At 41.2% G+C, this 15797-nt stretch overlaps 1 protein-coding gene across 1 annotated transcript in view; it reads right to left on the bottom strand.

Moving 5' to 3' along the window:
* The window catches only part of CRACD (capping protein inhibiting regulator of actin dynamics), a 107153-nt gene extending 92291 nt beyond the window's left edge, over positions 1–14862 (bottom strand). Inside the window, exon 1 of the mRNA XM_069977649.1 lies at positions 14765–14862. The gene's annotated coding sequence lies outside the window, so the exon portion shown is untranslated. The remainder of the gene's footprint in view (positions 1–14764) is intronic.
* Between the last annotated feature and the right edge of the window lie 935 nt (positions 14863–15797).

Raw genomic sequence — 15797 nt, 5'->3', positions numbered from 1 at the left:
GACTGGGGAGATATCCGGGTGGATAACCATGTCCTCCAGGGAGACAGAAACCGCAAGGTCCGAACCCAGCCGCCGACTCCGCTGATGATACTGGCTGAGGAGTAAGAGATGCATATTGTAGGTGGTTTGAAATGACACTGTTGTAATATAAATTGGACTGTAAACACCCTTGTTGGAAGCTAGTTTCACACATGTAAGAAAGAGATACATATTATAAATAGCTAAAAAGAGGACACTGTTAATGTATAAATTGAACTGTAAACACCCTAGTTAAAAATTAGTTTCACACATAATAAGTAGAAATGAATAGTAAAAATAGACACTATTATTAAATAAATTAAGCTATAGACACCCTTATAGGGAACTAATTTTACACTTGATAAATAAGCCATATGATGGGACCACTAATAGAATAAATAAGATTATACATATAAAACTAAAATGGTAATAATAACTAAGTTAATTTAAAAATAGCATTTCATATAAAATCTTTCTCAAAATGTCTATTGGCAAACATTTTCTATGTATTCGTTTAAACCTTCGGGTACCAATGTTTTCAATTTATAAATCCAATAGTTCTCCCGCCTCTTAAGTTTCTGATACCTTTGGCCACCCACTGGTATCTGTTCAATAGATAGTACAGTAAAGGAAGAAAATTTGGAATTATTGCAGTCAACAGCGTGTCTAGAGACGCTATGTAGTTGAAAACCACGTTCAACATTAGACCTATGTTTATTAATTCTCACACGAAGGGCTTGGGTGGTATGCCCCACGTACTGAGTCCCACAGGAACAGGTGATTAGATAAACCACAAATGAAGAGCTACAGGACATAAAGGATTTGATGTTGAATGATTCACCAGAGACCCTAGAGCTAAAATTTGTGACCTTGTTACCAATGCTAGTACAACATTTGCACTTACTGACCCCACACCTGAAGCTACCCCTAGTGTTGGTGAGAAAGCCACTATCCACACCCCCTTTCTTCTTGACAGATTTGAGTCTGCTCGGGGCTAATATATTCTTCAGGCTTGCTGCTCGTCTAAATGTAACCCCGGGGCGGGTGGGTAGGATATCCCTTAAAAAGGGATCCTGCTGCAGTACGTGCCAGTGTTTGGCAAGAATAGATCTAATGTTACCATTATCCGATGTGAAAGTCGTGATAAAGTTTAGATTGAAATCTTTGGCTGTAGGATCATTTTTCTTACCTGGTAAGAGGCACTGATTTTGACTAAGGCCAGCTGCTTTGATCCTAGAGCTGGTAACTAGTGACCGTGGATATTTTTTGGCTAGGAACCTCTTGGTAAGTACTTTACTTTGGTCCCTATAATCTTCTAATCTAGTGCAGTTTCTTCTAATCCGGCGGAATTGTCCAAACGGGATGTTGACCAGCCATTTTTTATAATGGGCGCTATCAAAATGTAGATAACTGTTCCCATCCACTGGTTTAAAAAAAGTTTTAGTTAAAATCTGTTGTTGTTCATGAAAAATTAGAATATCTAAGAACTCAGCATTATTAGTAAAAATATTATGTGTGAACTCAAGACCCCACTCATTTCGATTAATATCTGCAATAAAGAGTGAGAGTTCCTGTGTACGCCTCCTAAATAAATCTGATGGGACATGCACCCACGGCATAGAAATCTATTGGGGAGGGGGCTGAGAAGTTCCTGGCTTTGTCTCCTCCCAGTTGCAATTGAAAAATGGCAGAGACACAAGCAAGTTTCATGTCTGCGGGTTGTCATAAAGTTTTATTTTCTCCCGGGAAGGTCTGCATAGGACATTTAGACTGGGATATCACAGACACTAGGGGAGAAGTGTCCATACTACAGCACTGTCAAAACCGGGGTTTCTTGTTTCAAGACTTGGCATTTCACAGTCGAAGATGAAGCCTGCAGTGGGCGTCCCACAACCTCAACAGACACAGCAACAAGCTTGTGCCTCTGCCATCTCAAGTTCTATCTGAATTAAAAAATGGTTACAAGAATGGTAAACATCTTATCTTATCTAAAAAATATCGGCACAGTTACATAACAAGATATCAAACTTTCATATGGTACCAAATACAATTTCCACTTCCAACTGCAAGGGGGCAGAGCCAGCAACTTCTCAGCTTCCCCTCGTACACCTGCTCCGGAGCAGGTGAAGATTTCTGCCATGATTTCTGCCTTCTCCCCACCTCGACATCCCCCCCTCCAACTTGCCCATCAGGCTAGCGAGGGTTAGGGGCCTATTCCACAGGAGCGATTATCGCTCGGTGGAATAGAGAAAACGATCAGCTGATGATCGTGTCATTGGCTGATCGTTTATTTAGGGCCAGACCTAAAATAATCGGTCCCCCACCGCACATCGCTACGGTGGAATATTGGTGTGCGGCGTGCGACCAACGATTTGAGAAGCACCATACATTACCTAGCAGGGCTTCTCCTCCGCTCAGTCTTTCTCCCCGCTTCCTCCCCGCTCTGCTCGGCCCATGGAATAGGACCCTTACTGCTGGTGTATGCCACTGAAAAGGTAAATATCTGCAGCCAGTTTAGTGTTCAGAATAAAAACTGCAAGACATCAGGATTATTTTCTAATATACATAGCAAAATGAAAAATGCTAAATAAATAAAATTAAAATAAATTCTAAAAAAATATGTTTAACATAAAAACTTAACTCTTTTCACAGGGTTTGGTGGTCATTGCATATAGAGGTGGCTCATAAGCTAAGCCCGTTCTGTATGTGGTGCGTACTGACTGCATCTTTGGGTATGTTCACACTGAGTAAAACAGTCACTTCTCTGAGCGGAGAGCGGCGGAGCGTGCGCTCTCCCATAGACGCACTATAAGACACTGTGTGAACATACCCTTACAGCTGACACTTGCCTGAAACTTGCCTGACACTTGCCTGAAACATGGTGTGGCATAGAGAGGGTGAACTCTTTTACACAGGCCGAATATGGCCAGATCATTTTAGTAAACGAGGGACGATCTGCTAAATTGGCGCTGGTTTATTGGACATATTAGATGGCCCGATAATTGGGCAGTAAGGGTTGCATAGACATTGTTAGCGATGTCCATGCAGCCCTTACCCAAACTCCTCACTGGCCGTTCAGACACTGCTGATGCCACTGGAACAGGGATGCTGCAGAGCACATGAGAGAAAACCGGGAGCGGGGAAAGGTAAGGTGTCAGGTGTTTGGGGAATTTCAGCCATTGGCCGCGCATCGCTACATGTAATAGCGATGCGCGGCTGACAATTTTAGGTCCAAACCTAAATCAACCATCAGCCAATGATCGATGTCATTGGCTAATCATTGTCTCTATTACGCAAAGTGATAATAGGCCCAGTTCGGCCGATTATCGATCCGTGTAATAGGGCCCTTACACTATTGTGATAGGGATCTTACCTTGTAAAACACAATGGCCTGTATATTACAAGCAGTAGTTGTATATCCCCCATATTAAAAGACAGAACTCTTTATTTTTTAAGTGAATCGGTAACAGATGAGGGTTACAGATTCAGCAAAGCCTGGCAGATGGTGATATTCTACTGAGAAAATCAATCTGCAACTGAAGCTTCAATTTCTCCTTTCAGAGGACACGAAACATGGTCATTGCTACAAACACAATGACATCGCAAAAAGTTTTCAATAAAGTTACAAAATTTTCAACTTAAGATTGTCCCCTAAATGAATTGATAGCTCGAGGAGTCACTGCAAATTTTAATTTCAAAGCCACGTCCCTGTGTAATTCCCATAACATTTTCTGCCTACGGAAGATGAAGAAAAACATTTTGTAAGGGGCGCTGAAAGAGAGGTTGTTACAGCAGATAAAATAGCTGCTGGCAAGGTGTATCTTATGAATCTATAATAAGATTTGGGCAACAAGGAAAACTAACAAGTGTTATTGGGGCGATGTGTTTGAGGTTGAGATGCCTTTTAAGAGGAGATTTTCCTTAGGTCTTTTGCATTGGGACACCATTTATCAATGAGACCTTGATAACAGGGATCATCCAGCTTCTAGTACCTCAGTCACATTACATTATAAATGACATATTTGATGTTAAATCCAAAACTTGGTGCCTGTATATCTTTAGCAATTCTGTTTTGCTTCAATGTTAATCATAGTTATTGTGCATGACCCAGTTTTAGCTGAGCGATAACATACGGATGGATGCGTTCAGCCTATGTAAAGCTAAATTTATAGTTCTGTTAACATATCCTGATAGAAAAACAAATATCACGTCAACCTGTCAGATCTAGATTGTTATTTAAGCGGTGCCATTATTAAGAATAGTTAATATTCACAAGGTGTTGGCATTTTATCATTATGCACTGATGTATAGTTAGACGTTTTGTTGAATAAAGGTCAAGTTTTATACTTTTCAGGAGATGACGATCCCCCTTTCATGGATGTCAATGTGGATTCTGATGACACCTTTTATGTTCTAATTTCTTTCAAGTACAGTGTTGTCATGAAAACTGTCATGGATCCAATCCATCAAATACATTGATTTCCCTATATATACACCCACATGTTTGGATACATATAGGGTCTTCTATGACAGCACTGAAATCGGAACAAGAACTATTATCAGGTTCTCTCAGGAAAGAATCATCATGCTTTGGCCTATAACTTCAAGCAATCATACCTTAGTATAGAAGTAATATATATATATACATATATACAGTGCGCTGTGTGGTGTTACAGGTAGAGAATACAGCGCGCTGTGCGGTGTTACAGGTAGAGAATACAGTGTACTGTGTGGTGTTACAGGTAGAGAATACAGTGTGCTGTGTGGTGTTACAGGTAGAGAATACAGTGTGCTGTGTGGTGTTACAGGTAGAGAATACAGTGTGCTGTGTGGTGTTACAGGTAGAGAATACAGCGTGCTGTGTGGTGTTACAGGTAGAGAATACAGCGTGCTGTGTGGTGTTACAGGTAGAGATTACAGCGTGCTGTGTGGTGTTACAGATAGAGAATACAGCGTGCTGTGTGGTGTTACTACCTGTAACACCACACAGCATGCTGTATTCTCTACCTGTAACACCACACAGCACACTGTATTCTCTACCTGTAACACCACACAGCACGCTATATTCTCTACCTGTAACACCACACTGTATTCTCTACCTGTAACTGTGTGCTGTGTGGGGTTACAGGTAGAGAATACAGCAGCTGTGTGGTGTTACAGGTAGAGAATACAGTGTGCTGTGTGGTGTTACAGGTAGAGAATACAGCGTGCTGTGTGGTGTTACAGGTAGAGAATACAGTGTGGTGTGTGGTGTTACAGGTAGAGAATACAGCGTTCTGTGTGCTGTTACAGGTAGAGAATACAGTGTGCTGTGTGCTGTTACAGGTAAAGAATACAGTGTGCTGTGTGGTGTTACATGTAGAGAATACAGCGTGCTGTGTGGTGTTAAAGGTAGAGAATACAGCGTGCTGTGTGGTATTACAGGTAGAGAATACAGCGTGCTGTGTGGGTGGGAACACAATGAAATGATAAAGTTCTGCAAATAATTCAGTAACACAATGGAACTGCAATGTGTGAACACATCCTAGATGTTCTGCAACAACTTTGGGTAGGGAATGGGCAGGGTGGGAGGACTGTGATGAACAGCTGAGGGAATGCATTGCATTCTGGAACCTGTAGTACTGTGTACAGCTGCTTAACTAGGAAGTACAGCCACACAATACAGGACAAAGACCCCCAAGGCAAATGGATTTTTGGTAGTTTCAAAACTGAGATAGATAGGTAAGTAATGCTATATGCTTCTGCAGAAGTTTCATCCCCCCCCCCCCCCTCTACCTGGAGTTTCCCCTTAATACTCCCATCTGCCCCTGTGGACTTTTGGACTTCTGTTGGCTAGCTAATCCTTGTCATTGTAAGGTGGGTAATGGGTAATGGTGCCAGAAAGTTATACAATTTGTAAATTACTTCTATTAAAAAAAAATCTTCAATCTTCCAGTACTTAGCAGCAGCTGTATGTCCTACAGAAAGTGGTGTATTCTCACCAGTATGACACAGTGCTCTCTGCCGCCACCTCTGCCTGTGTCAGGAACTGTCCAGAGCAGGAGGGGATTTTCTATGGAGATTTCCAACTGCTCTGGACAGTTCCTGACATGGACAGAGGTGGCAGCAGAGAGCACTGTGTCACACTTAAAGAATACGCCACTTCCTGCAGGACATACAGCGGTTGATAAGCTCTGGAAGGTTTGAGATTTTTACATACAATTCATTAAAAAAAATCTGTATAACCTTCTGATAGCAGTTGATTTAAAAACAATTTTCACCAGGGCACCCCTTTAACTGCAGGTCAACAGTATAAAGTAGCAAAAGCAGTGATCATATACCTTAGTGTACTAAGGCACACTACAGACAGCCTAGTGCTAGCACTGAAATGCCTGCTTACAAATAACAATACATTTCATTCAACTGCACAGCAACTGAAGATAAAACTATAGCGTCTCTTTTTCATGAAATGTTTCCCCCGCACTAGGCTGTCATCCTGAGTATAAAGCAATGCTAGGGAAATTTGTTTAATGATGGCACACTGTACTTGGGTAAAGCAGAAGGGTTTTTTCCCTTTTAACACTTGAAAGTAAGCACTGGATAATTATCAGGTTCGTATGAGGGCAGCAAAAATTTTGTTGTATAAGAGAAACAGCAAGAAGTACCTCGAGGGAGCTTTCATCAGCCACATCTATGACACTTGTATCGCAGGGGACCATAAAAGTATCAAACAAGCCTCGTAAACAAATTAAATTATGTTTCTCTTTAGACCCAAGGAAAATCTATGACCTAATTTTTACCATGAGTCTATCATGCCTTCTGTCCATGTGTGATATGTGTGCTTACAATTGTTATAGGCCACTTCGAGTCTTATCAACCTACTATACAATTACACCTACATAGAAGGGAGGCAGCTGAATGTCGAAAAAAAATAGTGCATCTCTACAAAAGACTGTGGTCATTTAGTACTTTCACCTTTAATGACTTAAACATATCCATAAATGGCTGTATCCATAGGTAAGGCTCTATTACACGGGCCGATGTTTAGCAGCATGATCAGATCAGACCTGTCAGATCAGCATTCGCTTGCTCCTCGTTCCCTGCTCACTGCCAGCACTATTACACGCACCGACAGAGGGTAAGGGCGGGGGAAGAAGCTGCAGGGAGCTGATCTAAAGCCTGTAGGAGAATGCAGCGCTGTGCCACCTCCGCTCCTATAACATGGAGTGACGGCCAGCAGACCGTCACTATCGTTTAAGTTTTTTTAACATGTTGAAAGACAAGGATCAGCCGACATTGTGCATGTGCGCTGATCGTTGCCTTTTAACAGGAGCTATTACACCACCCCAAATACGGACAATAATCGCTTGGTGTAATAGGGCCTTTACATAATCTTCAGGCAGTAGGACCGCATGACAACTAGACTAAGCTGCCTTAATGACAGATAAACTGTCATTCAATTCAAATTCATGCAATTCAAAAGCACTGTTTAATTCTGATCAAGAAAAAAAATGCGCTTAAAAACAGATCTATAAGTATTTTTTTACTGGATTTATTGTATTTTCCTGCGTATAAGACTACTTTTAACCCAGGAAAACTTCAGAACTGGACTGGAGAATCTGCAGTTGCCAAATATAGTGGGGGGAGCTAAAAATTGACCACATCTCCACCGTATGCGGCGACCATATGATGGGCAGAGCAAGCTGCAGGCGTCCTGGGTATGGAAAAAAAAAATACAGTAGAGCCCCCCTTGTATCCTACCAGTATTACTGTACCTCCCTCTCTGCCTCTCAGATCTTGCTGCTCTCTGATGTTTTTTATTTATTTTTATATGGTGTGTGTGTGTGAAGAGGGGTAGTGTTATTAGGCGGGTATATCCCAAACTCCATATTTTAACTGGAAAAGTTGGGGGTCATATTGTATGCCCAGTCATCTTATATGCCGGACAATATGATACTCAATATTGAGAGCAAAATAATGGAATCTTCTTGTCATTTGTCTTTCTAAAACAAATACCTGAACAAGGCTATGTTCACACACTGTTTTTCAACGGCCATTGTTAAATACCAGTCGTGATTTAGCATGTTTCAGCGGTTGTCATTGCAACAAAAGCTGTAGGAACAATATTCTGGCCCAAATACAAAGTTGGCCTTTTTGGGTCTTGAATGAAAATGTCAACTGAATTGAATACACATACTGGGGTGTGTATTATACTGGGGACCTGATACTGGGGTGTATAATATACTGGAGCCCTGATACTAGGGTGTGTAATATACTGGGGACCTGACACTGGGGTGTGTAATGCTCCTTTTGTAATGTTTTGACTGTAAAATTCTAACTAGAAAATTCTGGAAAAAAAACACTTGTAACAAGCCACACCCCTCAATCCACACCCACATTAGGCCACACCCACCAAGACCACACCCACAATAAGTCACACCCCTTGTTGTCAACACTAAACTGTCCCTGGACAAAATTTTTCAAATGTCAGCAACTATGAAGTACAGTGATTCCATAATTTTTGCCAGGGGTTATATTTAACACATTTGCAGATAACAGACAGCCAATATGTCCTATGGATTGCAACAGCTCTGATCTGGTCTCCAAAGGATAGTGATGTGTATGTGACATTATAAGTTGCTACTTTATGTGCTAAAATCGCACATGGCTTTTATTAAGTGATCAGGTGCTGGCCAGGAAGTATTGATCATATACTGATGTAAAGGTTATACCCAGTTACACAGTCAGCATGACTTCGCTTTACACAGCAGTGGATTTGCAGAATTCGGAAACACTATTGGAAACATTTTAACCCCTTGCAGGTCAGTCTGGTTTATCACTTGCACTTTATGACTAGGCCTTCACGTATAATTGTTCCTCCCCCCCCCCCCCCATAGGAATAGTAACTCGTTTTCCTAAAAATAATCAATGAATAAGGATTTAGCCACAAAGCTGTATTATTAGCTCCATAATACAACACCTATAGTCTTTTATGGGCCCATAATGTGTCTCTGTATACTTCTAATTCTATGAAATCCTATGCAGGTCATTTCCTCTATATACAGTAGCATTACCTTTATAAGAGTATACTGTGCTTCAAAGCGGCACTACAGCGCTGCATGCAGAGTGCCTATAAGTCTAGAACCACAGGGACTCCATCTGCCTCCATACACAATCAGTGCACGTGGCATAACCATGTGCATAAGCCCTTAGCTTGAATAGCTATACATTTGTTTTATACAGAGTTGTTGTTTTTTTTTAAAACTAGAATTCGTCAATAAAAAAACAAGTGCCTTTGATTTGAATAGGAATTTCCATAATACTTCATAAAATAAATGAGAAAATCATATTACTGCAAAAGCAAGAAATGAGTGGGCCTATTGCGTAAGGAGCAGCGACCTGTTCAATTACCCTAGTGAGGACAAGGCAATGTGAATGTGATCCTTTATCTATTCTAAAGTGTTCTTTGCATCACACTTTTAGTTTAAGTCCCATTAAATCTGCAGCATATAGTGAACGTATTATAGGACACTGTATATCTGTTACAGTCGGAGGCCACAGCCACACAGGGCACCCCTTCCCCTACGCACATATATATATGTGGCCAAACAATAAAATCTCTTGTGGCCAGAGGCCACTGGAAGAGCAGAGAGCCACTGTCTTTAACTATAGGGGCCCATTAGGAGCCCTTATGGTTAAATACATAGGTGCAGGAGCAGACTACCTTCTGCTTAACCCCTTATGTAGTGCAGTGCGTAAGTGAGCCAATGTTCAGAAGACAAGAAGATCTCTGCTTCACTGCTCGTGCACTGATAACCTCTGCATAGAGCTCCACACATTTTCCTACTTGTTTGCAGCAGCCAGAGAAGTGAGGTTAGGGGTTATCAGTGCAGTGAAACAGAGATCTCTTTTTCTTCTGCTTGTTAACCCTTTTCTTGTGTTGTAGCATGTAAGTAAACTCTGACACACTGCAGTACATAAGGGGATAAGCAGAAGGACAGGACGGCTCTTACCTTCTCCCCCAGGCCCACCTGTTGCCCAATAGCAGCTGCCTACTCTGCCTCTATGGTAGCTACACCACTGCGACCACGTGTCTTTTTTTTTGGCCATTTGGTGGCCGTTTTTTTGGATGACCTACTTTCATAGCCAAGTAATGTCCGTTATAAAAGTGACATCCATTATTTGGAGAAAAAAAAAACTGGCATTATTTGGCCGCATAATGAAGGCCATCCCAAAAAAAAAAAAAAAAAACGTGTTTGTGCCCATACCATAAAAAATTACTGCCATATTTCTTGCTGGGTTAACCCCCGTATGACATCTCTAAATCCACTGTGCAAAGGAACTGCTTGTTTGATGCTTCCGCTGCTTGGCTTAGTACCGCAAAGAACTGCCATCTCCTAAGATTGTGAAAGATCAACTGCACCCTCACATTAAGGATTAGATAACACAATGCTGACAGCAATGCCAAGGAACTGGATTCTGGTGGACTGATGGACACTGGTACTGTCCTAGAAAACCTCACATAAAAGGGTTTTCTGATGATGAAATGTATTTCCAGCTGTCTAATTAATGAAATAAGGTTATTTTACAGCCTTTTTTATGTGGTCTTTCAGGTGTTCCTTCTGATACTGTATGCTCTTATTCTCATTCATACCTAGTGTGCTGTGCATCCCGTAATAGACTTCCTGTTCCTGCTGTACATTTTAACTGGGAAACCAGCCACCCCTCTCACTTCATCTCCTTGAATACACAGTACCACCAGTCACTACTTTTATGAATAATACAACACCATTTTCACAATAATGAGTTACTAAAATAAGAGTTCAAAATGTAAATCAATAAAAAAGACTCCTGTAACAGTGTGATCGCTGCAGCCCACCTCCCCTAGATCAGCTAGTGGCCAGTTTATACTGTATTACAAAAAGTACACATAGTCTTTAAATACAACTGTATTTGAGATCTGTATCTAAATGGATCCAGAAGTTTTAATGTATTTCAAAAAGGCCATGCATACTGCCAAATAAAAATTGTTTCATACATGCACTTATCTATATTAATGCCATATTTATATGGTTTATGCAGCCAACAGATATATTTTCCACCTCATATATCCTACTATTACTATAGTATATATCCTATCCTATATAGTATATATTCTACTATCTACTATTTAGTGAACCATAACATTAGGTAGTGCGAGAAGGAGACAGAAATATTTCCCTAACAGCAATTCTAGCTAGCATAGGGATCAGTGTGGTTCTGTGTTAGGGCCAGTTCACACTGAGCAAAATTGGTGGAATCCCGCCTGCCTCATTGTCTCTATGGGAGGGCTTGCTTGTCTCTGCTCTCCGCTCAAAGAATTGACATGTCAGTTGAGTGAAGAGTGTCGGAAGTGGAGGGGAGCAAGCCCTCCCATAGAGACGCTGTTGAACACTGAGGAAGATGGGGTTCCGCCGATTTTGCTCAGTGTGAACAGGACCTTTGCGAATAATGTTGAGCAGAGATGCTGAACTGTTGAGGTTTGGCAACATCTTTCGAACCCCAACACTTGGCATTTAAATTCCCAGGACTGCAGAAGTAGGATGTGGCCTTAGGGTGTCCAGGAAAACATAGGCTGTATCCATATTTTCCAGGACTTCCTAAGGCTGCATCCAATTTCTGCAGCCACAAGGAGGTAAATGACGAGCGTTCGGGTTTGAAGACTTCAGAAAAGAAGGATTTAGGTGTAGTGATTTCAGACAAGGAGGTAAATGAGTCACAAGTGCAGCCAGAGAGTAGGGAAAGCCATTTGTATGCTTTGCTGTATAGCTAGAGGTATAACCAGTAGGAAGAGGGAGATTGTGATCTCGCTGTACAGAGCTCTAGGGAGACCACATCTGCAATACTGAGTCCAGTTCTGAAGACCTCATCTACATTAAGATATTGACAAATTGAATGTTTCTAAAAATGGGCAACAATAATGGTGGACCTTAATGGAGGATCTTAATCTGTATAGTCTGGAGGAAAGCAGGGGAGGGGAGGACATGATTAAAACCTTTAAAATACAACACTGAAACTGAACACAAGAACAAGTGGACACAATCTGAGGTTATCTGAAGGAAAGATCAGGAGCAACATGAGAAAATATTACTTTACTGAAAGAGTAGTAGATGCTTGGACCAAATGTCCAGCAGATGTGGTTGGTAAATCTAGAATAACTGAATGTAAACATGCCTGGGATAAACATACACCTATTCATAGATAATCAGAAAGAAAATAGGCCTAGATGAACCATGTGATCTTTTTTGCCAATAATCTTCTATGTTTCATTAACTTTAACTCTGTGCAGGTGACAGGCACTAGCACTAACAGAGAGAGGGTGGACGTGACCTCAGACTGATAGTCCAAGAAATTACTTTCCCCATCACTAAGAGCATTTGCTACTTAGGTGGTCTGACAGGTAGTCCCAGGCAACTGTAGGATTAGGCCCCAGCACTTCACCAAATTTGCGATTGAATCCCTAGTGATAACAAACAGGCCTGTCAAAGGTGTAGCACTGGCGGGTAGAGGTGGCATTGCACTTGGGCCCCTGGAGCATGAGAGGGTGCATAGGATCTTTCTGTTCACAAGAAAACAACAGTAAGAGATGGCACATGGTATGGAGGGGCCAAGAATTTCAAGGACTGGGAAGCCAGATTTTTCCCTGGTAAAACACACACACATTATATATATATATATATATATATATATATATATATATATATATATATATATATATATATGTACACACCTCCAAAGGGACCAGACTCTAGCCGATGTATTTTCACTGCTGACAGATGGCATTCAAGAAATGATCTCAATGTGACATGACTGTACTGCTGTATGTAATGTTCTGAAGATCTATACATAAGTGACATATGTAATGATTTCTGCAGCTTTAGACACAAGGATAATACTCTGCTTCATCTGATGAATATCTCTAACACAGAATTCTTCCTACCTGCAAAACACACAGTACTGGTTCTGCTATCTGATGTATTTGCACATTGCAGCAGCCGATGCACATGAAAAGCCTGCAAAACCAGCTCCACGTAGCACCATAACCCCTATTTATTGCCATTTATGGGGAACACACAGCAGACTGACAAGTTAATGAATAGAAAATTAGCTGAGGAATATTTACTAGCCGCCTTGCAGCCATAAACAGCACTTACCCTTTCTATCTGCCCTTCCCCCTTCAGCACTCCCACTTGCAGATCAGTTTCCCGACCATTATTGAGGAGGCATTAAATTTTCACAAAGCAAGGAGGCTGATACTAGGTTTCTTTTAACTCTTTATTTGGACATCTATATTACCCATCTTCAAGGTACAAGACAGATCAGGTGTAAACTTAATACCTTGCTTCCTTCTCTGGGATCCTCTTTAACCAGACTGTATAATATGCATATGAAGGTAGTAAATATGCTGACAGTAAAAGGCGCCTGAATTTCCTAAATTGTGGTATGAAGTATAGCAGGGGCATTGTTTGTGTTCAAGCAGCGATGATAGACTATATCCATATAGAGCTATAGAAGCTTAATGGAAGATTGATATCCAAACATAACAAGGCCCCTGTCTCTTATTTATGGTACCCAAGATTGGGGTACAGTAGCAAAACAGGCTATACTTTACATAGCAAAGTTTGTATACATTTTGTGTTCCTTCCATTCACCCTCATTTCTTTATAGTGGAATATCTTTATATTTTCCACACCAGTATAAATTAAACACTACAACATTCAGAAGATAAGAATATTACTGAGGGCTGGCTAACCTGTATACCCCCATGTAATGGAATGCATCCAGGTTTACACTAAAGGACACCTAACATCTGGCCCTATGATAGCCACCAAGTCACAGAACTGACATAGACTGGTAGAGGTAAAGGTGGGAAGAAGGGACAGACACAAGCAAAGGGAATCAGCAATGAAATAAAAAAAATAAAAAAATAAGAAAAAAAAATGGTAATTAAATTTTTTATTCAATTCGCATATGGAAATCCCCAGCCAAGCATAACTGATCAGAAATGGCTGCTGCTACCAATAATAAGGTACATATAGAGGACAAATGCTGTATTAAGGGTTTCTGTAGTCTAGGACAAAGACATATGGATCGAGTGTAGACAACGCAAGAATTCTGCTGAGTATACAAAAGATCCACCAAAGCAGCTTGTATATAATAGAACCAGGGAGCTAAAACAAAGCTAGAGACACAATGGACTGTGTCAGTTTCCAAGGTTAGTCAAGCAATGACCAGACTACTATTATGTATAGGGGAAGCCTGGAGCGGACTACAACAAACCACTGCTGTCATCTGCCCCAGGAAATCACTAATACACACAGTAACACAGCTGGATCTACTACAATGCACACCCCAGGGAAGGCGGGTCCAAGCAATGAATACACTGAAAAGGAACCATTCACACTTGTAGGTTAGCATTTAACCCATTCAATAACAGGATATATTAAAGAACCTTATGGAGGATTAATCCTATGTTACATCCAATGCACAATGCATCATTGGATTGGGTGCAATATTGATGGAAAGGCAGTGGATGAATATATCAGCTTCACAGCAATACTGCAAAATCAATTGATTTGTTTCGGTCGTGTTACAGCAAAGCATCCCTCAGTCACATAGGGCAGTGGGCTATGCATGGGCAGACAATGCAATTCTCTACATAAAGACACCTAGAGCTCCAGTGTGTAGACATGATGGAAATCTCCCTGTCAGAACAAAGCAAGCCTACCTTATAGAGATGTGCAGGGGAGCTGTCCGCTCCTATCAGCCTCCCCACAGCAGCAGCAGCAGCCTGTCTATGGTCTCTGTATCTGTCAGGCAGCCTCCATGGCTGCTCTCCTTACAGCTGATGCTTGCTGCCACACCATGGCAATGTAAGAAGAGCAGTCACATGCTCCTAGCACAGCTCCAGCCGGCACACACAGCCAGCCTACCCAGGGACCAGCACTTTCACAGTCCTCTTACCTCACTATTCTCATGGGGATGTGTGAGGTAATGTGTGCAGTGCTCATCCTACTCCGCTCATACATGGGAATAACAACATTCATCTGTCTGTCATCGCAGACAAAGGATATGTTATCAAAACAAGTGGTCTACAGTATGGAAAGAATGGGGGGGGGGATTATTTCATGTAGCACTGTCATATACTATGGTGGTGTACGGTATGCTATAAAACAGTGGGCAGAACACAGAAACTAACATTAAAGTAAAACATAATGCTTAAAATACCAATAAAGAACTATAGCAGAAGAGTCCTGCCCATATATCTAGCCTTATACTATATATAAAATTAGGAAGGAACATACCATGGTATGTTTTCAAATTTGCCCTAAGCATTAGATTAGGAAAGCATTTTCTATAACTCGAGTCTCCTTGAAAAGATGGCACCCAGTACCTAGATCAACAACAGAAAACACTTATGTGCCCCAAATAATAATCATAAATCACTCAAAATTTCAAAATGTATAACAAGACTTTAATAATTCCATCACAAAAAGAAAATCATAAAAACAAGACCTGGGAGGTGGGAGACCCCACTACTGGGACAAGAGTAGCATGATAGTTATTTAAAGTGCATGTGCATATATGTAAACCTCACAGTAAACTCATTCAGCATAAACGCATACTTAACAAAATAAAGTGCAAGTGCTATGCCATGATGCTCCAGTACGCTGAACAGAATAATTGTGCAGCGTATACCTATACATATGTTACCAGAAATCCCAGAGTCCCAATCCGCTGGCCTCCCTCCTCACTCCAAT

The sequence above is a fragment of the Dendropsophus ebraccatus genome, chromosome 7 (genome assembly GCF_027789765.1).
Source record: "Dendropsophus ebraccatus isolate aDenEbr1 chromosome 7, aDenEbr1.pat, whole genome shotgun sequence".
Classification (NCBI taxonomy): Eukaryota; Metazoa; Chordata; class Amphibia; order Anura; family Hylidae; genus Dendropsophus; species Dendropsophus ebraccatus.
The sequence above is the reverse complement of the archived record's forward strand: the minus strand, read 5'-3'. Positions and strand labels throughout refer to the sequence as shown.